The sequence below is a fragment of the Vicugna pacos genome, chromosome 7 (assembly GCF_048564905.1).
Source record: "Vicugna pacos chromosome 7, VicPac4, whole genome shotgun sequence".
Taxonomy (NCBI): Eukaryota; Metazoa; Chordata; class Mammalia; order Artiodactyla; family Camelidae; genus Vicugna; species Vicugna pacos.
Window position 1 is genome coordinate 49,347,517 of NC_132993.1, and position 23,439 is coordinate 49,370,955.

General features: G+C 34.9%; 1 long non-coding RNA gene across 1 annotated transcript in view; it reads left to right on the forward strand.

Annotated features, from left to right (window-relative positions):
- LOC116278775 (uncharacterized) overlaps positions 1-23,439 on the forward strand; it is a 73,249-nt gene that overhangs the window by 26,673 nt on the left and 23,137 nt on the right. The window lies entirely within an intron of this gene.

Sequence of the window (23,439 nt, forward strand, 5' to 3'; positions counted from 1 at the left end):
ACGATTTGGGCTTACTCTAGTCAAAAATTGGTCTTCTAAACCATTCCATATCCAACAGTAATTGTCTTACCCACACAGCATGAGGAGTAACCAACCAATTCTGGCCACAGATTCCTGTTCACCATTGTGCTTTCTTACCTCCTCTTTCTACCATCATAGCACAGCATCAACTTTTTTTTCTGATCAATGTTAACAACCAATACTTCAAAAATCTTTTATGCTAATACCCAGGAGATCTGAGAACCTGGAGGTCTAATGGGAGTATGTTGGAGAAGGTTTCTCATAGCAGCGTGGGCTCTTTTCTCTAAGGTAACATAGAGGATATTTATAATGGTTTTAGAGAGACGGTGTCTCTGCCCTTGTCACCCAATCTGGGGAATAATCCCCTGTTAAGAAGTAGTTAAATCCCTATTAAGTAGTACATAATTTGCTGAATTCTTAGTGACCTATTCATAAACTGTATCTTATTTTCTTTCTTGTTTTCCGTATATGAGGTTTTATGTACTTTGTTTCATTTTCCTCTTATTGATTGGCCTTAACTTAAACATGAATCATCCATGTGCTGAATGCTTAGGAAAACATTCAGTTTTGAAATAGCAGTAGGATAAATGATCCCCTGGTGGCCCAAAGTTATAATCCCTCCTCCAAAACCTCTAGCAGAATAGTAATTCAATATTCAAGAAAGATGTGAATGATTTACCTGTTTTGTACTCGTAATTCTAATTATTTTCAGGTACTATTTTTACATTGACATGCACTTAATAATGATGTTGTATAACATTGATTTTCACACCTAGGGGTAGATATTGTGTCCTAGAATAATTATTGAGTGTCACTTCAAAATGACTTAAAATATTTCAATGCTTTACTCAGTTTAATATTTTATTTCATTCTGTGTTTTTATGTATATTTTAAAACATTAAGAGAGTTAGAGGTAAATCAATTTTCTGTTAATACATTTTATCTTCATATTAGGAATGTGTTACTTGGAGAGAATACAGCATACCATTTCAAATTGTTTGGGATTGATTTCATTTCACAAATTTTCCATTACTCATTATCATATAGCATCTGTCACTCATACTCACTAAAGATAAAGATATGTTTAAATTTTCTTTCCTACCATCTGCCCTACCTCCAGCCTCTGCATAGATAAGGTATTTCTGATTTTTCTTCTTTGGTTTTCTTTTATGATTTTCTGAAGTAAATATATTCTTTAGAGACAAATGAAACGGTTTCCATTTTTAAATGAAAATATAAATCACCTGTTTCTAGTAACCTGCCCTGAGGCTGCCAACTGCTGGGAACTTGACTTTGTTGGTCCTGGGAATTAAGACCTACAGTGGCACTGCATAACCTACACATATCTGTGGCAAAAATTTTCAGTAGAGACAGCCCAGTGAGGGTGATGAGTGTATGTTATTTCCACTCTGGGAGGCTATCTGTTTCAGGGAAATCAGGGCCAATTGACCTTTTGCCAGTTCTGTAAGAAGTCCCATGTGGAAATCTGCATTAGCTGGCATCATATTACTATTTTTTCCAGTGATAATTTAGTACATTTTCTAGTTGGCTTCCAAGGCCGCTGCCCAGTTAGACTACCCCTTGATATGATTTGACTCAACAACAATCATAGTTATTGAATTAACATTCTGGACAGTACTTCCTTCTAATGGCAGGAAAACCCCACTGTGTCAGCTGCCAAGGAGAGAAGCCCTTTGTAGAGAAATCCCCAGCTTATAGACAGTCGTGTTGTGTCTATCATATATTAATTCTTCATGAATTCTTACAGCCTTGGAAAGCAAGATTGCCTCTCTTTAGTGTGGTTGGCTTCAAATAAAATCAGTCAATAGACCATAGGTTTTTTGTTTTTGTTTTTTCTCTATATGAATAAATGGAAATAAGGAAATTTTTTTTCTACTGAAAATTCTTGATTCAGTGCATATGAACAGAAAGGAAAGAGATTCCATTTTTTAATAGAAGAAAGATTATTAATTATAGCAAAGGGTACTACGTAGCTCCTTCTTTTGAAGATTTTTTTACAGTGATGGTATAAAGCAGAAGTTCTTGGTTCTTTTAGCTTTCTTTTCTAAAGCATTTGCTGTTCTCCTTATGCTTTTCCTTCATATGTTTATAGATACTTCTACCATCTAAGATCTGCTTGCACATACTACCCTCTAGATAAATACGCTTAAGTTTATTGCATCCTAAAGATATTTGTATTGAACTTAATAACTTTTCTCATGTTAAATGCATGTCTACTGTATGATAGGCGAGCGGCTGATCATTTAGGGCAGAGAGCTGAATGGCTCTGATGATATAGTCTAGGAATTGCTTTGGCACGAAGTCCTATATACTAGTTGATCAGACTTGCTCAGTAGATTCTCACAGTAGCCTCTAAAGTGGAAATTGAGTCCAGGGAAATACTGACGCAAAGCAAAAAGTTTTAAAATGTGGTGATATATTTGAGAATAGAAAACAAATCTTAGTCTTTCCTAGCAGATATGCAAATGACTTTGATAAGGATCTTTGTGTAGGTCCCGGACTATTGATAGAGGTGCTTTCAGCTAAGAATTCCTGGGCCACTGCCTCTGGCCACTGTCACTTGTAGGGGGCCCCCATAGACATTTCCTCTAAAATGTGGCTGGACTGGCCTTTGTGGCTCTTAAATGACTACAGGATGCCCTTTAGCAAAAACTATCAGGTAGCTTGAGGTACGTACAAGATTTATTAATCACAAGTCCTGTAGGGTACACGATATGTCTGAGAGCACACAGCCAAGTCCTGGGTAGAGTATGCAGAGCTGGGGCTCTCCCTTTACTGGGGTCTGAGGTTGGGGTGTCTAGGGTTTTGTGAGTTCATTCTTTATTGGCTAATTTAAAGCACAGGAGGAGGAATTAGGGTGACGGAAGGGAGAAGTAGGGTCACACAGGTGATCTAGGTGATGCAGGGCTTTCTGAAAGGGGGAACTTTGTGGGTGGGGTGGTCAAAGTCCTTACGTGTTTGTTTTGTTAGTAGCTGTGTCATACAGCTGGCAGTATGTATGTTTAAGATGAATGTCTTTTGAAATGAATGCCTCAGCAATAAAAACTCAATGTCAGGCACTTGTTGCAATAAAAAATCTTAATATCACATACTTACACTATAAGGATATTTGTTGTATTATTACACATTATTTATAAAGGTCTTTGTAATGTTTATATATGTATTATGCAAAATAGTCCAATAAACAGTAATATTAAAAATATCTTGTGAATCCTATAATAAAATATTTGTAGTATCACCTTCAGAACCCATAGTCCAACATCTTTTATTTGGACATTATATTCACTTGGGGGAGTGAAATCGGAAGTTAAATGAGTATTATATTAATGAGCTCTTTGCTGTCAATGTTCTTTCTAATCTGCCCACCCACAATTTCTCATTCATCTTAATTAAGAGTTCACTAATTCCCAACATTTTCCAAAAGTTTTAGGAAAAATTCAGAATTTTCTTATTGTGGTAAAATATACACAGTATAAAATGAATCACTTTAACAATTTTTAAGTGTACAGTCTGTGGCATTAAGTATACTCACCTTGTTATGTAACAGTCACTACTGTCCATCTCCAGAACTTTTTTAATCTTCACCAACTGAAACTCTGTACCTGAAAACCAGTAACTTCCACCTCCTTCCAGCCCCTGGCAACTAACATTCTACTTTCTGTCTCTGTGAATTTGACTGCTCTAGTAACCTCACATGCATGGGATCGTACATTTGCCTTTTTGTGACTGCCTTATTTCACTTGGCATAATGTCTTCAAGTTTCATCCATATGGTAGCATGTGTCAAAATTTCACTTCAAAGGCTGCATTGTAGTTTATTGTAGATCTGGTCAACATTTTGTTTATCCATTCATCTGTCAATGAGTTTGTTAACCTTCTGGCTATTGTGAATAATGCTGCTGTGAACACGGGTGTACCAATATCTCTTTGAGACCCTTCTTTCAATCCTTTGGGTATATACCCAAAAGTGGAATTACTGGGTAATACGGTAATTCTATGTTTAATTTTTTGAGGAATCACTATAGTCTTTTCTACAGTGTCTTTATCGTTCTATATTCCCACCAGCAATGCACAAAATTCCAATTTCTCCTCATCCTTGCCAACACTTGTTATTTTCTGGTTTGTGTGTGTGTGTGTGTGTGTTTAATAATAGCCATCCTAATGGGTGTGAAGTGATACCTCATTTTAGTTTTGATTTGCATTTCTCTGATGACTAGTGATGTTAAATATCTTTCCGTGTGCTTATTGGCCATTTGTATATCTTTGAAGATATAGCTATTCAGGTCCTTTGGCCATTTTTAAATCAGGTTCTCTGTTTTTTGCAGGACTTCATGCATACTAAGCATGCACTCTACCACTTAGCTATACCCATCCACCTCTAGATATATTATTTACAGATATTTTCTCCCATTCCATTGTTTGCTTTTTCACTCTGTTGATAGAGTCCTTTGATGCACAAAAGGTTTTAATTTTGATGAAATCCAGCTTACCTATTTCTTTTGTTTCCTATGCTTAAAGTACCATATCTAAGAAATCATTGCCAAATTCAGTGTCATGCAGTTTTTCCCCTACTATTTTCTTTTTTTTAAATTTTATTTTGTTGAGTTTTAGTCTGTTTACAATGTTGTGTCAACTTCCAGTGCAGAGCACAATTTTTCAGTTACAAATGAACATACATATATTCATTGTCATATTCTTTTTCACTGTGAGCTACCACAAGATCTTGTATATATTTCCCTGTGCTATACAGTATAATCTTGTTTATCTATTCTGTATATACCTGTCAGTACCTACAAATTTCGAACTCCCAGTCTGTCCCTTCCAACCCCTCTCACCCCTGGCAACCACAAGTTTGTATTCTGTGTCTATGAGTCTGTTTCTGTTTTGTATTTATGTTCGTCTTTTTCTTTTCTTTTTCTTTTTCTTTTTTAGATTATACATATGAGCGATCTCATATGGTATTTTTCTTTCTCTTTCTGGCTTACTTCACTTAGAATGACATTCTCCAGGGACATCCATGTTGCTGCAAATGGTGTTATATTGTCATTTTTATGGCTGAATAGTATTCCTTGTATAAATATACCACATCATCCTTATCCAGTCATCTGTCGATGGACATCTACGCTGTTTTCATGTCTTGGCTATTGTAAATAGTGCTGCTATGAATATTGGGGTGCACGTGTCTTTTTGAATTGGGGTTCCTTCTGGATATATGCTCAGCCATGGGATTACTGGGTCATATGGTAAGTCTATTACTAGTCTTTTGAGGAATCTCCTTACTGTTTTCTATAATGGCTACACCAAACTGCATTCCCACCAGCAGTGTAGGAGGGTTCCCTTTTCTCCACAGCCTCTCCAGCATTTATCATTTACGGACTTTTGAATGATGGCCATTCTGACTGGTGTGAGGTGATACCTCATTGTCATTTTGATTTGTATTCCTCTGATAATTAGTGATATTGAGCAGTTTTTCATGTGCCTGTGGACAATTGCTTGTTTAGATCTTGTGCCCATTTTTGGATTGGGTTGTTTGTTTTTTTCTTATTAAGTCATATGAGCTGCTTCTATATTCTGGAGGTCAAGCCTTTGTCAGTTTCATTGTTTGCAAAAATTTTCTCCCATTCCGGGGGTTGTTTTGTTTTGCTTATGGTTTCCTTTACTGTGCAAAAGCTTGTAAGTTTAATTAGGTCCCATTTGTTTATTCTTGCTTTTATTTCTACTGTCTGGGTAGACTGCCCTAGAACATTTTTGAGATGTATGTAAGATAATGTTTTCTTCTAGAAGGTTTATTGTATCTTTGATCCATTTAGAGTTTTTTTTGTGTGTGGTGTAAGGGAGTGTTCTAGCTTTGTTGATTTACGTGCTGCTGTCATTTTCCCAACACCATTTGCTGAAGAGACTGTCTTTATTCTATTGTATGTTCTTGGCTCCTTTGTCGAAGATTAATTGACCAAAAGTTTGTGGGTTCATTTCTGGGCTCTCTATTTTGTTCCATTCGTCCATATGTCTGTTTTTATACCAATACCATGCTATTTTGATTACTGTAGCTCTGTAGTATTGTTTGAAGTCCGGGAGAGTTATTCGTCCAGCCTCTTTCTTTTTCTTCAGTAATGCTTTGGCAATTCTGGGTCTTTTGTGATTCCATATAAATTTTATTATGTTTTGTTCTAGTTCTGTGAAATATGTCCTGGGTAACTTGATAGGGATTGCATTAAATCTGTAGATTGCCTTGGGCAGTGTGACCATTTTAACAATATTGATTCTTCCAATCCAGGAGCATGGGGTATCTTTCCATTTTTTTAAAGTCTTCTATAATTTCCTTAATCAATGTTTTATAGTTCTCCTTGTATAAGTCTTTCATCTCCTTGGTTAGATTTATTCCTAGGTATTTTATTACTTTGAGTGCTATTTTAAAAGGGATTGTTTCTTTTCCTGTTTATTCATTGTTAGTGCAAAGAAATGCAACTGATTTTTGAACATTAATCTTATAACCAGCTACCTTGCTGAATTATTTGATTACTTCTAGTAGTTACTGTGTGGAACTTTTAGGGTTTTCTATATATATAGTGTCATGTCATCTGCATATAGTGACACTTTTACCTCTTCTTTTCCAATTTGGATCCCTTTTATTTCTCTCTCTTGCCTGATTGTTGTGGCTTCCAAGACTATGTTGAATAGGAGTGGTGAGAGTGGGCAGCCTCGTCTTGTCCCAGATTTTAGTGGGAAATTTTCGAGTTTTTCACCATTGAGTACTATGCTGGCTGTAAGTTTGTCATATATAGCTTTTATTATGTTGAGATATGTTCCCTCTATGCCCACTTTGGTGAGAGTTTTTATCACAAATGGGTGTTGAATTTTATCAAATGCTTTTTTTGCGTATGTTGAGATGATCATGTGTTTTTTGTCCTTTCTCTTGTTGATGTGATGTATTACATTGATTGATTTGCATATGTTGAACTATCCTTGTGTCCGTGGGATTAACCCAACTTGATCATGGTGTATTATCTTTTTTATGTGCTGTTGGATTCTATTTGCTAATATTTTGGTAAGGATTTTTGCATCTATGTTCATCAGTGATATTGGTCTGTAATTCTCTTTTTTAGTAGTGTCTTTGCCTGGTTTTGGTATCAGGGTGGTGGTGGCTTCATAGAATGAGTTTGGGAGTATTCCCTCCTTTTCAGTCTTCTGGAAGAGTTTGAGAAGGACCAGTATGAATTCTTCTTTGTATGTTGGGTAGAATTCCCCAGTGAAGCCATCTGGTCCTGAACTTCTATTTGTAGGGAGGTTTTTTTATTGCTAATATGATCAGTTAGTTCAAGTGGTCAATATCTTCTTGATTCAGTCTTGGTGGACTGTATGTTTCCAGACACTTGTCCATCTCTTCTAGGTTATCCATTTTGTTTCCATATAATTGTTCTCCCCTGTATTTTCTTGTTAAAACTTTGTTTTAGCTCTTATGTTTAGGTCTTTGTCCATTTTTAGTTCACTTTAATATATGGTGTAAGTTAAGGGTTCAATTTTTAATTTTTACTTTCTGCATGTAGATATCCAATTTTCCTAACACCATTTGTTGGAAATGTTGTCTGTTCCCCACTGCATGGCTTTATACCCTTGTAGAAAATCAACTGTCCAAATTTGTGAAGATTTATTTCTGGGCTGTCTGTTCTTTCCCATTGGTCTATAAGTCTGTTGTTATGCTATACCACACTATTTTTACTATCATAGTTTTGTAGTAAGTTTTAAAACCAGGAAGTGAGAGAAACCTCCAACTTTTCTTTTTCACAATTGTTTTTGGCAATTCAAGATAACTTGAAATTACATAAAATTTTAGGATAAATTTTCCTTCTCTGCAAAACAAAAAAAAATCACTAGAATTTTGATAGAAATTGCATTCAATCTGTAGATTGCTTTGGGTATTATTGAGTACTTAACAATATTAAGTCTTCTAGTCCAGAACACTGGATGTTTTTCCTTTTTTGTGTGTGTTCATTAATTTCTTTCAGAAATTGTAGTTTTCAGTGTACCAGTCTTTCATTTGGTTAAGTTTATTTCTAAATTTTTTTTCATAATTTCCTTTTGCATTGTTCATTGTTAGCATATAAAACACAACTAATTTTTGTATGTTAATTTTGTATCCTGCAGCTGTGAGGAATTTCATTCATTAGGTCTAACAGATTTTGTAGAATCTTTAGAGTTTTCTACATATAAGATTGTATAATCAGTGACCAGAGATACTTTTATGTCCTCCTTTCCAAGTTGGATGTCTTTTATTTCTTTTTCTTGCCTAATTTCTTTGGTGATACTTACAGTATTATGTTGAATAGAAGTGGTGAAAGTGGGCAACCTTTTTTCTGATTTTAGAGTGGAAGCTTTCAGTCTTTAACTATTGAGTATTGTGATGATTTAAGTGTCAACTTGACTGAGCTATGGGGTGCCATTTGGTTAATCATTCTGGGTGCACTTGTGGGTTGTTTCTGGAGAGATTAACACATGAACCAGCAGACTGAGAAAAGCAGGTTGCCCTCTCTAATGTGGGTGGATCTCATCAAATCAGTTGAAGGCCTGAATAGAACAAAAAGGCTGACCCACCCATGAGTAATGGGCGTTTCTTCTGCCTGACTGCCTTTGAGTGGAGATACCAATTTTTTTCCTGCCTTCAGACTCGAGCTGAAACACTGGCTTTTTCTGGGTCTAGAGCCTTGTCACACTTCAGGCTGGAACAATACAATCATCTCTCCTAGAACTCTACCTTGCCAACTACAGATCTTGGAACTTGTCACCATCCATAATGATGCCGGTTACCTAAGAAGAATAACATATATATATATATATATATATATATATATATATATAATCTTCTATTGGGTCTGTTTCTTGGAAGAACTCTGAATAAAACATATGATATTGGCTGTGGGTTTTCATATATGGCCTTTATTATGTTGAGGTAGTTTCCATCCGTTCCTAGTTTGTTAAAATTTTATCGTGAATGGTGTTGGATTTTGTAAACTGCTGTTTCTGTATTAATGGAGATGATTAAGTAAGTTTTTTCTTTTCATTCTGTTAATGTAGTATATTACATTGATTCAGTTTTGTATGTTGAGCCATCATTCTAGGAATAAATCTTATTTGGTCATGATGTATAATCTTTTTAATGTCCTTTTGAATTCTGTCTGCTAATAATTTGTTGAAGATTTTTATATCAATGTTCAGAGAGTATATTTGTAATTTTCTTTCCTTTAAGTGTCTTTGTCTGGCTTTGATTTCAAGGTATTGCTGGCCTTATAGAATGAATTAGGAAGTGCTCCCTCCTCTTCGGTTTTTCAGAAAAGATGAAGAAGGATAAGTGTTCTTTAAGTATTTGATAGAATTAATCAGTGTAACCATTTGTTCTTGGGTAAAAAAGCCTTTTTGTTAGAAGGGCTTTGATTATTAATTCATTCTCCTTACAAATGATAGGCCTCTTCAGATTTTCTATTTATTCATGATTCAATCTTGGTATATTATGTGTTTCTAAAGCCTCGAGCATTACATCTAGGTTATCCAATTTGCTGGAGTTCCATTGTGAACAATATTATAATCCTTTTTCTTTCTACAAAATCTGTGGTAATCTCCCCTCTTTCATTTCAGATTTTAGTTATTTGGGTCTTCTTTTTTTTTTCCCCTTAGCCAATCTCTTTAAAGATTTATCAATTTTGTTGAACTTTTCAAAGAACCAACTCTTAGTGATGTTGACTTTCTTTATTGTTTTTCTATTCTGTTTTATTTATCTCTGCTCTTATTTTTATTATTTCTTTCTTTCTGGTAGCCTTGGATTTAGTATGTTTTGTTTTGTTTCTCAAGATGTAGTTAGGTTGTTGATTTGAGATCTTCCTTTATAATGTATTTAAGTTGGGCATTTCCTTATTGGCACTGCTCTCACTGTATCACATAGTTTTCATATGTTATGTTGATTTATATATTTAGATGCTCTGATATCCCATGCATATATATTTATAATTGCTGTGTCTTCCAGGTGAATTAGCAATTTATAATTATATAATGTCCTTCTTAGTCCTGTGACAGTTTTTGACTTAAAATCTATTTCGTCTGATGTAAGTATAGCCATCTCTGCTTCCTTTAGGTTGCTATTTGCATGAAATACTTTTTCTATCATTGTACTCCCAACTTATGTGTGTCCTCAGATCTAAAATGTATTTCATAGACAGCTCATATTTGGACCCTGTTTTTTTGTTTTTTTTTTCTTTAGTCCATTTTGCCAACCTATATCTTTTGATTGGGGAGTATAATCCATTTACATTTAAAGTAATTACTAACATGGAAGTGCTTGCTTTTGCCATTTTGTTTCTTTTCTGAATGTCTTATAGCTTTTTTGTCACTTAATCCATTATTGCCTTTATATGTGCTTAGTTGATTTTTTTTTCAAATGACACCTTTTGATTCCTTTCTTATCTCCTTTCAGTATATTCAGTAGATATTTCCCTTGTTACCATGGGGATTATATATAATATCCTAACATCATGACAATCTATCATAAATTGATACCAACTTAACTTCAGATGCACACAAAATTCTACTCCTTATGTCATCCCCATTATGTTATGAAGGTTGAAAGTTTTGTGTGTGTGTGTGTGTGTGTGTGTGTGTGTGTGTTTAAATTTCAGCAATTAACATATATCATTCAACTGCCTTCTGCCCCACAAAGTTTCTGCTGAGAAATCCTCTAGGTCTTATTGGGAATCCCTTGTAGATAGTGGGTTGCTTATCACTTACTCCTTTCAAGAGTTTCTCTTTGTTTTATGCTTTTAGCAGCCTCATTATAATGTATTTTGCTATGAATTTATTCTACTTGGAGTTCATTGAGCTTCTTGGATTTGTGTATCTATGTGTTTCCTCAGATTTGGGACTTTTTAGCCATTATTTCTTCACATAATTTGCCTCCCCTTTTCTCTCTCTCTTTCCCTCTGGTATTCCCAAAATGCAACTATGGGTCCATATGATAATATTCTGTAAGTCCTTTAGGCTCTGTTCACTTTTCTTCATTCTTTTCACTTTTTATTCCTCAGACTTCAAGTTTGCTAATTCTTTTTCTGCCTGAGTCTGCTGTTGAATCCCTCTAATAAAATTTTCTATTCAATTTTTGTATTTTCCTGTTCCAGAATTTCTTTTTGAATCTTTGTTTAGTTTATATCTCTTTGTTTGTATTCTCATTTTCTTCTAATGTCATTTTCCTAGTTTCTTTTAGTTCTTTTTCCATTTTCCTTTAGCTCTTGGGGCATATTTAAGGCAATTGTTTTAAAGTTTTTGTCTGTTAACCCTGATGCACATGTTTCTTCAGAGACTGTTTCTGGAGACTTAATTTGTTCCTTTACATTAGCCGTATTTCCCTGTTTCTCTATATACCTTGTAATCAGTTTTAAAATTTGGGCATTTGGGAAAATAGCCATCGTTCTCAGTCTTTACATATTGATGTGAAATATATTTAATAATTAGCAAATTCCTGAATCTTGAGACCAGCATAGGGTGAAGGCTTAAGATTTTCTTAAATCTTTTCTGGACGTATTCTGTCTGTTCTTCTGTGTATACTTCCCTCACACCCCCTTTTTCCCTGGTTGCTCTTAAGTGGCTTTATTTGCCCAAGAGTCACACATCAGCTTCTTCTTGGGGCCTTAGGTATTCTGTATTTCTCTACCCATGATCAATCTCTTGTCCTCAGGAATCCACAAGTCTGCAGTCATCTGCAGTTTGCACACATCATAGTACCTATCTGCCTTCTACAGCTTCCAGTCTGAGATCCAAACTGTGCCACCATTTCCTGACTCAGGTCCAAGTCAGGCAAGGTAGATTCCAGTCCTTTGTGTAGCCCACAGATAGGCCAGAACTTTGCAAACAATTTCCACTCTTTTCTTGCCAGCCCAAGGGAAGGAACTGGGAAGCAGACCATGTCATGAGCTGAATGCTTGTGTGTGTCCCCCACCAACTCATGTTACTTCACGTGTTGAAACCCTAACCCTCTACTGTGATGCGTTAGGAGATAGAACCTTTGGGAGGTAATTAGGTGTAGATGACGTTGTAGGAGTGGAGCCCATAATAGGATTAGTACCGTTATAAGAAGGGAAAGAGATACCAGTGCTTCCTCTGTCCACCTGTGTGTTTGTGAGGATCCAGCAGCCATCTTCAAGTCAGAAAGAGGGCCCTCACCAAAACCCAAGCATGTTGGCAACCTGATATCAGACTTCCTGGCCTCCAGAACTTGGAGGAGTAAAGGTCTGTTTTTGAAGCCAACCAGTTCATGGTACTTTGTTATAGAAGCCTGAGCAGACTAAGACAGGCCACTCCTTCTGTTCTTGGTGCACGGATATGGAGGGGCAGGAGCAAAGGTGAATAAAAGAACAATGAAATTTCCTACCATTTTGAATATGGCTTTTTCTTGATTGGGCATTTTCTTGGTTGCTATAGATTTTTTGCCTAGTTTCCAAAGCTCCTGTGAAGTTATTTTGGTCAGTGTGTGGCTTACTTGATAGTTCTGAAGGGGAATGACGGTCTGGTGCTTCCTAGTCTACCATCTTGCTGATACCAGTCACCCTTCTCATCATTTAGAATGTTTATTTTGAAAAATAAGGGATAAGGAACAATGAATCCAAGGTTAACACATCAAAGTAGGTATATATTGCTTTACCTGGTTGTTTTGAAAGTTGATCATATTTAATATATTTAACTAATGTTTTAATATCATAATTTTATAAAAATGCTTTATTACTAGCAATTCATGAATGTGATTCCATAGTTGCCTATGTTCACTGTCAAATATCCTGAAGCATACCTGATAAATAGCCAAGTCTCATGGCTAAGTATATACACTGTATATATATTCAGAGACATTCCTGAGCAGTTACAAAATATGATTTTGTAACAAGGGCTGTGTTTTTTCATATATAACAAATGCATTATTTCCTTGTGCCCAAAAATGCAAATTTGCAAATTGTATCCAGAAACTCATCAAATCTGCTAGATGAATTATGTAATTCAATTTGGCAAAATTTTTGCTCACAGTACAAATAGTTTTCTTTGGTTTCCTTGGATTCTGTTCTAAGAAGGAGGTAGCTGGAAAAAAGTGAAAAATTACAGGATATGATTCATAAAAATCCCACATCTTTTTTGTGTGCTTGTACATTCTTTTTTGAGGGAAAATGTTTTTGTCTCACAGCAATGATTCCTCTTCCTTCTCAGTAAGGACTTTTTAGTTGGAAAGATACCCATGAATAGTATATCCAAGGTATTCAAAAAATAGTAGCCAAAAATGAGAGAAAGATGCATGTCATTTAGCATCTAAAAAAACATGTAGCATATTCATTAAATCCCTTTTTCACCAGAAAGGAATGTGAAGCCTGAACTTTAACATGGCCGCAGTGTGTACTAGAGAGCAAAGAAAGGAAACCTCAGCTGTGTATGTCCCTGCCAAGCGTTAGCCCAGATCTTTCACTCTCTGACATGTGATGGGTATCTATTTCCCTGTCATGTTTTGAGAGAGAAGAAAATACTGCCCATGTAACCCTATCCTCATTTCCAAGGTCCAGACAAGGGGAACTCACCACTATTTCTTCCTCTTTTCGTTTGCTGCCAACAGTGAGATTAAGTTTACACACCCAAAGAAAGCACACCAGCACTACATTGTCAGAGGTAGTTCTCAGAGGGTACAAGAAACACCAAATAACTGAGAGTAGTCAAATCTCTGCAGGTGGCCTGTGTGCTTCTAACTTTCTCTTGAAGCAGCCACAAACTCTTTCATCCTTTTGGGTTTGTGAAAAACTGTTATGGCAGTAGCCACCTATTACCCAGAGTGAAGAGTTCTTTTAAGCAATGGAATGACCAGCAGTTTCAGAAACTAAAGTGTCAATTTCATGCATATGAATAATGCACAGAATATCTGAGCTAATGGGAACCATACAGATTAGATATCCAATGTTCTTATTTCATAGAAAGAGCCAGAGACCACTTCTAGTGCTGTCAGTGTGAAGGACCAGTTAAGCTGCAACACTTCTGTCATAAAGATAAAGAAATGCTGGATGAAATTTTCTTTTAAATGTATAGATTTGTTCACCAAAGCTAAAAAAAAAAAAAGCCTCCAAGTACCAGGAGTGAAGGCAGAAATAAGAAATAAAGAAATAAGAGTGGCAGGTGGGAGAGCTGACGCTGCCATTGGCTTGGGGTGGGGTTGTGAGGAGTTGCCAGTACAAGTAATCCACGGGCTTGTGTTTTAATACTTACGTAGAGACGGGAATGGAATACTTGGGGCTTCCTGAGATAGAGAATTGAATTGAAACTGTGAAATCTGTCCTGTACACATATGTTCGCAATGAATCTAGCGTCCCTGAAAGGCTGCCCTCTAAGTGGTAGGGTAGACTTGAAAAAAAAAATCTGCTCACCAACAATAGAAAGACACGGAAACTGGTAGTTTCTTGTGGACACTGGGTGGGAAAAGAGTTTCTCCTGAGACCTGGTAAGCCTGCACATATATTTGTGATTTAAATTCGTGTTAGTCATATGGTCAAAGAACTTATAAGCAGCAAAATAAGCAGCAAAATGGTCCTCAGTGGTAAAATCCCTGGGATCCCTCCCAGAAGAAAATACAAAACTGCCCAAGAAGGATATGTCCTCAATCCAGATAACATGCAATTCCCACAGGTAAAAGCCTACTGAAAATGAATCCCCACTAAAAACTTTTAGAAGAGTAAAGAAACCAATATAAGCAATGCTTGAGTACTTGAGACCATAGAAAACTCTGATAGGCATTTTAAACTAAATGTGTAGAGTAAGATTAATATGTAAAATGAGAAGTATAAGCAAGAAGAAAAGGAGACACCAGAATAGTGGAATATTGAAAAAGAAGTGAATACATCTTTTAAAAATGAATAATGTGATCTTTGAAAGTTAAAATTCATAGAATAAAAATGCATAAAATTAGATCTTTTAGATTTGAGGAAATTATGCAGAGGGAAGCATAAAAAAGCAATGCAATGAAAAATATAAAAGGCAAGCTTATGGATAAAAAGTATAGAGTGAAGCTTATCAATATATGTCTAATAAGAGTTATATCAAATAAGAGAGAAGAAGGAACTAGGAGATAGGGGGAGCTATTATCAATCATAAATAACTTAGAATACCTGAAATAGAGGAAATAATTAAATTTTCAAATTTAGGAAACATATTGAGTCCCTTGCATGGATAAGCACAAAGATCATACTTGGTTACAGAAAGATCTTAAAAAATCTAGAGAAAAAAGAAAAGCAGATTACTTTCAAAGGAACAATAATTAGGCCATTGCAGATATCTTGATAGTGAAAGTAGAGTAGTAATACAATAAAATGATGCTATCACAGTGCTGAGAAAAAATAATTGGCAACCTAGAGTTCTGTATACCCAGTCAACATATCATTTAACAGTGAGACTCCCCCCCCCCCCCACTCCTTATTTTAGATAGGGAAAGAGAGAGTTAATCACTCCAAGCCTGAAAGAAGAATGAAAAGGGGTACAAGCAAAATTACTGTGCAAAGCAGTTGACAAACATGATGAAACAGTAATTACTGACTTACTATTATTGTTGTTGTTATAAATGGGAAAATGATCAGTGATAAATAGAAATAATTGTTTTAAATAGATTTAACATTTAAAACAAGGTAAAACTAAATACTAGACAATAATGAGACATTATATAAAATAGTGTATAGAGGAATCATTCTAATTTAAGACATACTCTGTAAGGGGAAAGTAGAGATGTGTGACTAAGATAACTGACTTTAAGTCTAGTAAATGATATGAGTAATCATGAAGATAGAAATATCATGTATAATTTTCCTAAAAGAACAGAAGTAGAATTGTTGAACTTTCAAAGCATTAAAGGGTGAAAAAAGTGAAGACATTAAGACCATGAGAAGACCATGAATTTACCCAGTGTCACAAGCTAGTTCTTCGGGGAAATGGTTCTGAAAACTCTTAAGTCTGAATTTCCAGTTCTGCATTATCTTCTCTGGGAAAACTCTGGAAATACATCAACCAGAATTGAATTTTCATAGAGGAAACAAGATTTATATATTTGCCTGCTTTTAAAGTTGTTTCTTAAAGCTCTAAACACTTGACTCAGCTCTAACTCAACAAAGAGGGCGATGATTTTTTTAACACGGATTATAGCGCAGGGCTCCATATACTTTTCCATTCGCTTTCCATTGAGCTTAAAAGGAGTAATGACAAGAAGGGGCTATTTCATTGCATCTTTTCACAGCAGTCCTTTTATAAATACTAACCAATTGCAAGGCAGTGCTTATGGCTGTGTGGGATTGTTGGATTGGATCCAGTCGTCTCTTGGAAGAGATGGACATATATGTAACGATGAAATAAAAGAAATTAGAATGCCTTTAGTTAAGTATGGGCCGAATTTTGAACTGGAGAAATTAAAACTTAAAAAGGGCAGGATAGGTTTAGTGGCACAGAGACCCATTATAAATACATTTAGTTTGATAAAGTAGGATGTTATAGTCTTATCAGGGTTTGGGGTCTGAGGAAGGAACTGAAAGTACTCCTTATCAAGACCACTGCTTTGAAAAATAAAAGAGGTTGGAATTTATGTTTCATTAGATGAGCAAATCAAATAAAGCAGAAATGGTTACTGAAAAACTTGATTATCTGGGACTTGCTGTACCACTAATTGTAACTGACTTGAAAAAAAAAAAAGAAATAATGAGATAAATGCAAATGACTGCAATTTAGAAAGCAGTTTCCAAGGGAATTTTTAGGATGCCTGCACATCGAATCTATCTTTCTAGTTCTCAACATTAAATACTTTTAATTGAATGTTGACATTAAGGATGGTAGACATTCAGGTTGAAAGGGACACTAACAAACACCCTAAACCACATCTACTCTCTTCATAGATCTTTGCCCGCATCTTCCTGTGAATATAGTTGTATGAAATTTAGACAGTGAGTATTTCTTGAATGTATTCTATGTCTGTCTCTATGTCATAACTCTATGGAGAAAAAGGACAGGTCACACTTTTTTTTTTTAAACTCACATCTGTGGTAAATTTTTTTCTAGAACTATGTAAGGGGGAACTTTGATGAATTTTTGTATTTCTTGTAAAGCTATATTGCCAATTTGCTTGCTATTCTCCATACTATTTTAAGAATAATGCTGAATACACATGACACATAGTGGGCATTCAGTGAATGTTGACTACATTGAATAAAATAGTTTGGATCAAAATGAAGTAAATGGGCTTTTTTTCTGGCATTTAAGTCTCAATTTCCTCCCCTGACAAGAGTTTTGAGATTTAAATGAGAACACAGGGTGTTTAATAACTATTAATATTTTTTATTTTTATAGTAAAACAACTAAAACAAATGTTTAGCAAAGGAGAAAAATTAAAAGTAATGCCCTAAAATACACATTCTTGAAACAACCACATTTAACATGGATATAAAGTCTTCACATCCAACTAAGAAATCTTCATAAATATATAATTTATTATTAAACATTTTATTACATCATTAAGTTGATTTACTTTATCACATTTTAAGTTTTTAAATCTTTTTTTGGGAAAAATTATTTTGTGGAGAAAGCAAAATATATATGTGGGACTATATCAAAATTTAAGTGAACTGCATAAGCGTTCAATACAGAATTACTAGTGGCTTTTCTAAATACATTAAGATGTTTAAATTTGACTTGACCTAAAGGTAAGTGCAATCTTTTATTTTACCTCCAGTTTTTTAAATATTTAAAAAGGGAATTCATTCATCTCTTGCCCTGAATCTTGTTTCCTTTTCTAAATGATATTTTAAAGAACAGCTATCAGTCTTTCCCAGAGTACTTATTAGGATATGTGGGGAATAATCCATTTATGGTCAACTGGGAGGACCACAGAAATTGACATTGATATTAATCTTGCAAATCTGAGGAGTAATTATAATACTTAGAAGTATTTGACTTTAAACGTGTTAGGTGGTGAAAGAAATTCTTCAGACTTGCTATTTTTATTTACAAATCACTTTAAAAATAACAGTACAATATTCATTCTTACTTTTTACTTATACTCCACTTTTTCAATTGCTATCATTTCACCACAAAAACTTAAAAGAAACAAAGAATCATGAAGTAACGTTTACAATTTGACAAATCTGATTAAACCAAAGGTGTTTACCATTGAAACTGATTCTACCCACCCATTGCATCTCAGGTTTACTTTCTGTTAGACAAAATATTACTGTCTTTTCCCAGAAGGAACCCAAACCATTGTCCACTGGAAACAGTCATGTTTTAGACTGTTAAACATTGCAGGGGGTTATAAGATAACAAAAACAAGTATCGGTCCTGGGATAGATTTCAAGAGTTTTTGGAATATGTATTCCAAATACATCTTAGGGTTCTCGGCTAGATTAAAGAAAGATGTTGAAACGGGGAAAAAAATGTCTTTTGTAACTTGTACTTACTGTACAGGCCTAGTCACAATTACCAGATCCATTTAAATGATAATTTAATAAAATCGTAAGGTTACCAGGGGATGAGCACATGGTCTGTTCTGAAGGTTAGTCATAGTTTTACAGTTAAGAAATGCTTTTCGTATGCCATCTTTGACACACCATTTGGAGAGAGGACAGACTTTAGAGCTAGACAGACAGAGATAAGGATTTAATCTTAACCTCTTACTATCTGTAACAATGGGTAAGTGAGTGAGTTGGCCTTTACCACGCTCCCTGCTCTCATCTGTAAATGCAAGTGGTAATACATGATGTAGGGGTCATGTGATGAATAAGATAATTTAGCTACAGTGCTCTGTAGAGTAACAGGCACATGGTTGGTGCTTAATCAGTGTTAGCTATTATTATTTATCTTCACCAGAAACACATTCAGTGAACAACTCTTTTTACTTTTTCTTTCGTGAATTCTCACATCACTATAAAGGGGATTTACCTGCAAGCAACCTTACCATTTTTTGAAAGTGGAACAGTATATAGCACAGCAATTTATAATTAGTAATATTTACTCAACAAATATTGACTAAATATCTGGTATTCAGAGTCTTTTGGTAGGCACAAAGGAGGTAGAAAAATAAGAACACTTTTATTTCAAATAGCTTTTATTCACACTAGGACTAGAGGAAAATCTTATTCAGTAGAAAACACAAGACAAGAGGAGATCTTTCATACTTTTTGAAGGAGAATCATGACATTAACAACATCAACAATAATTCGGAGCACACCATTGAATTTTCCATTCAGTATTTTCAAATACAATAAAAAAGGACTCAGAAAGAAGGCAAACAGTCCATCAACATGTTCAACAATGGTATTGTTATTAGGAATTGATCCTTTATTAGATAATATTTTTCACATCTGGGGAAACATCACTGGCAGCACAATTTCAAGAAAAAAAAGTTTGGCAACATGTATTTTTCTCAGCAGCTCTGGATGACAGATTTTGGTGAATGCTAGCCAAAAAAATTAAGGGCAAAACCACTGGTGCACAGAGGACAACAAACTGATCTTATTACAGAAACAGATTATCAGACCATAATAGAAAAGACATTTTGATTTTACACTAAACTAGAAACTCCAGATTATTGGCATACACATCAACAAACCCAGTCTAGAATGTTTAATCACTAGAGTGATAAATACTGGTTTCCTGCCTGCTCTGCCCACCTTATTTAAAAATATCAGGATATTTGCTTTCAAATGACACAAACTGCTGAGGCTATAATCGACAAAACGATCACTCACTTTTAACAGCATGCTTGTTATGCCGGCCACCACTGAAAGGATGATTTCATATAACCCGGACACTGTGGCGACAGACACTGACCATTGCTTATCCAGAAAGAGTGTGAGACTCTTACAATTCAGGAAGAGCATATAGAGATTTCTTTTAAATCTAAAAACAATCTCTGCATACCCAAGGAAGTGCCATTCCTCCTCAGATTTTAGAATTCTTGTTTCCTTAAATTATTCCACTTCTACTCAATTTTAAGTTAATAAAAGAAATAGTCAGGAATTGTTGCAAGATCTGTCAAATGTCATAAAATGCCAACTCCAAGAAAGGGCACCACAATGAAGCCTAGAGGACATGACCACAATGTCCCCAAAAACATTTGACCCTCCTTATTTTGATGTTGCAACCTTCGCCTCTAATGTGCCTAAGGCCCAAACAGAAAAATAAAAGGACTCCAGTTTTCTTTGACGAATCTGGAAATATCTTACTTCCAAATTATATTGATTTAAAATTTCTCTTTTGCAGTTTTGTTCTTCAGGTTGGAGTTTATGCTTGTGGGTTTGACTCATAAAACATATTCTAAGGGCAAGAAAAGAATGTGTACAATCTTCTTGCGTGATAACTAGCACAGCACAATTAGGTAGTAGCAAGAACAGAGGAAAACTGTATTTGAGACGAAAGGAAATATTCTGTACTAATAAAACAAATGCCAGGTCCAAAGTAGTAGACCCAAACACACAAACTTGATTTATATTTTAAGATAAGAATAGTAAAAAAAAAAAAAAAGTCAAGTGGTCTTGAAAAGGAAGTGATAACAAGGAAGATACAGAGTAGTGCTTACCAGAGTTTTTATATAAAATGGCAAGAAAGAAAGTGAACCCAATGGTGTCTCAGAAAATAAGTTGCCAACCTTGTTTCTAGTTAGGAAACATAGCGATTTAAGAAATTATTGTCATAGTTTAGATGTGGCAATTTGGTTTTGGCAGTTCGACAAGGGAAGTAGAGAAGGGTAGAGAAGAGATTGTTGGTTAGAAGGATTGGCACTACATGGTGAATTCACCACGTGATTGCTAAATGTTCCAATTTGAGAATTAAGATGGCTTGAGAAACTGTTACAATGCTATTACTTGGTCATTGAGGTCAAGTCAGAGCAGCCCCAGATCAATAGTCTAAAGTTCACTTATTTTTAGTATATTAATAACTGACTCAGTTGTTACATAAAAGCAGCCAGGTATGTCATAGAAAAAATGAACTGTAGTTGATTTGGAGAAGTCCAGTTCCATAGTCCTGTGTGAGTATACCATGTTCATCTAAAAAAATTATCCTCTGGTCCCATGACAATCATTCTGTGCTGCATGAAGCATTTGGTGGGGGGAGGGTATAGCTCAGTGGTAGAGTGTGCGCTTAGCATGCACAAGGTCCTGAGTTCAATCGGTTGAAATGAATAAACCTAATTACCTGCCCCCAAAAACTAAAAAAAGAAGCATTTGATGGGGTAAAGCAAGCTGTTAGGAGGCAAGGGCTATGATTTTCAATGTAAACATGACTAGGAAAAGAAGGCACACATAGGCACTTCCACATTTTAGTGAAGGTGTTGATGAAGATGATGTAATACTCACATAATACCTCATTCAAAAGGCAGTAAATACAAATTGCTGCTGGAGACCGAAATATACTGGTGTCCTTGGGGAACATAGGACATATTTGATGATGACTATGACCATGCTGAGATCAGTTTTGAAGACAGTACTAAAATGCCTTCATTTCTTAGCATAGATTATCTGATTTTCATTTCTTTTGAAGGTGAAAATGCCCTCTTTAAGGAATGGTTGAACAGGTGTGTGGTGGCCTTTTTTTTTAATTTAATTTTCTCAGTAAGTCAAGTGATTTCATTTCTCAAGCAGGAAAAGAATGTTTAGATGCTGCTAGAAATGACGATGCAAACTCTTGACAGAGTGATTATTTCAAGCTCAGAATGAATCACTTTTAAGACAGAAACCTTTGGTTTGTTTGTTTTGTCTATTAGGCATTTAATACTTTCATTGAGACAAATTGAGTAAACTTTCAAAAGATAAATAGTAAAAAATATTTAAATACATTGTCGTAAACAATGCTAAGTTTAAAAAATAAGTATAAAAGTGCTGACTGAAGAGAAATTTTCTCCCAAGAGAACTTCCACATGGTCATTCTATTTTACTTCCATATGGAGCCTGTAAAGAAACCCAGTAAATTAAAAAATCTTTAGGAATGACCTTTGGGAATAAAACAGTCCTGAATTGTTGAACCCTGCAGTTTCTGAGATCTTCCTGTGAGGAGATGTCCTGCTTTCAAATCCACCATGTTGTCAGTGAGAGGTGGGTGAGAGTTTGAAAAAGGTCACCGTCAAAACTGAAGGCATGATTTCAGTTCGTAGGATTTGTGATGAAAATGTGATTTATAGTAGTTTTTCATAAGTATCTCTGTTTTCTTCAAAAGCTGACTCTGTCTCCACTACTGATGTTGTAAGTTTGTTAAAATATTTAAAAATATTTCATCTCAAAATATTCTCATTTACTAAGCAGTGACTAAATAGCTTCTATTAACATTTGAGGTCCATTTTACTTATTTAATAAAACTGTCTGCTTTTCAATTTAATATACAATGCTAGATTATACTATATAAATAAGAAAATTTTCTTTTTGCACCTATTATCAAATCTTATTAAATTGAACTCCTAGCATTGTTTACTGATAGATTTCTTAAAAACCTTTATTTTTTATTCATAATTAATAAGTTATTAAGAGATTGTGAGAAAGCCAGTGTGATTATCCTTCAAAGCATGTATCAGGAAGAGATAAATTGTTGATAATGCTTACAGAGGAGTGTTTCTAATAGTCTCTTACTGCAAACTATTGTGAGCAATAAAAACTAAATGTATAAGTGAAGAAAACTATACCAAGTGAAACTACCCTTTCAAAAAGCACCGCTGTATCTCAGAAGTGCTGATATTCTCCAAAAGCCTCCATTCTGTCCCTGAGGGCTACCATACATCTTGTAACAGTATAATCAAAAAGCACTGGCATTCTGTTCTTAAAACTACATTCAGCTGTGATTAATCCTTTTCCATAGTTTATCTCCTTCTCTGTGTATCCTGAAAACTCTGTGACCAACTGGGTACTGTATCACATGGAAGGATGTGTGATTAACTCATTAATGCATCATGTTTTAAATCTAAATAACCATGGAGATGTCCTGGTGACTTGGCTTTATCAAACTGATAGCTGTGCATAAGTATGCAGCAAAATTACTGTAGGAAACCAGTAAATTAGTATCTTTGCATTATATTGTTTCATTTTCTTATTCAAAATCTAAAAAATATCTGGGAGGACTAAGAGTAATAATAGAGATTTGTAATTATGAAGTTGATTTTCAAAAGTCACAATTCTGTTTCCAATTACAATATGGTATAACTTTCCTTTTTAAGGGGGGTGTCTTTTTTTTTAAGCCTTTGGTTTTAAGTAAGTCTCAAGCAATTACAGTAAAAACAGCAAGAGTTAGCAAATATGATTGGCATGAATTTCTCTAAAAGTATCATGAAAAAAATTCATTACTATTGTGAATCTAGATTGACCTTACTCTTATGCAATGAAAGTAATTT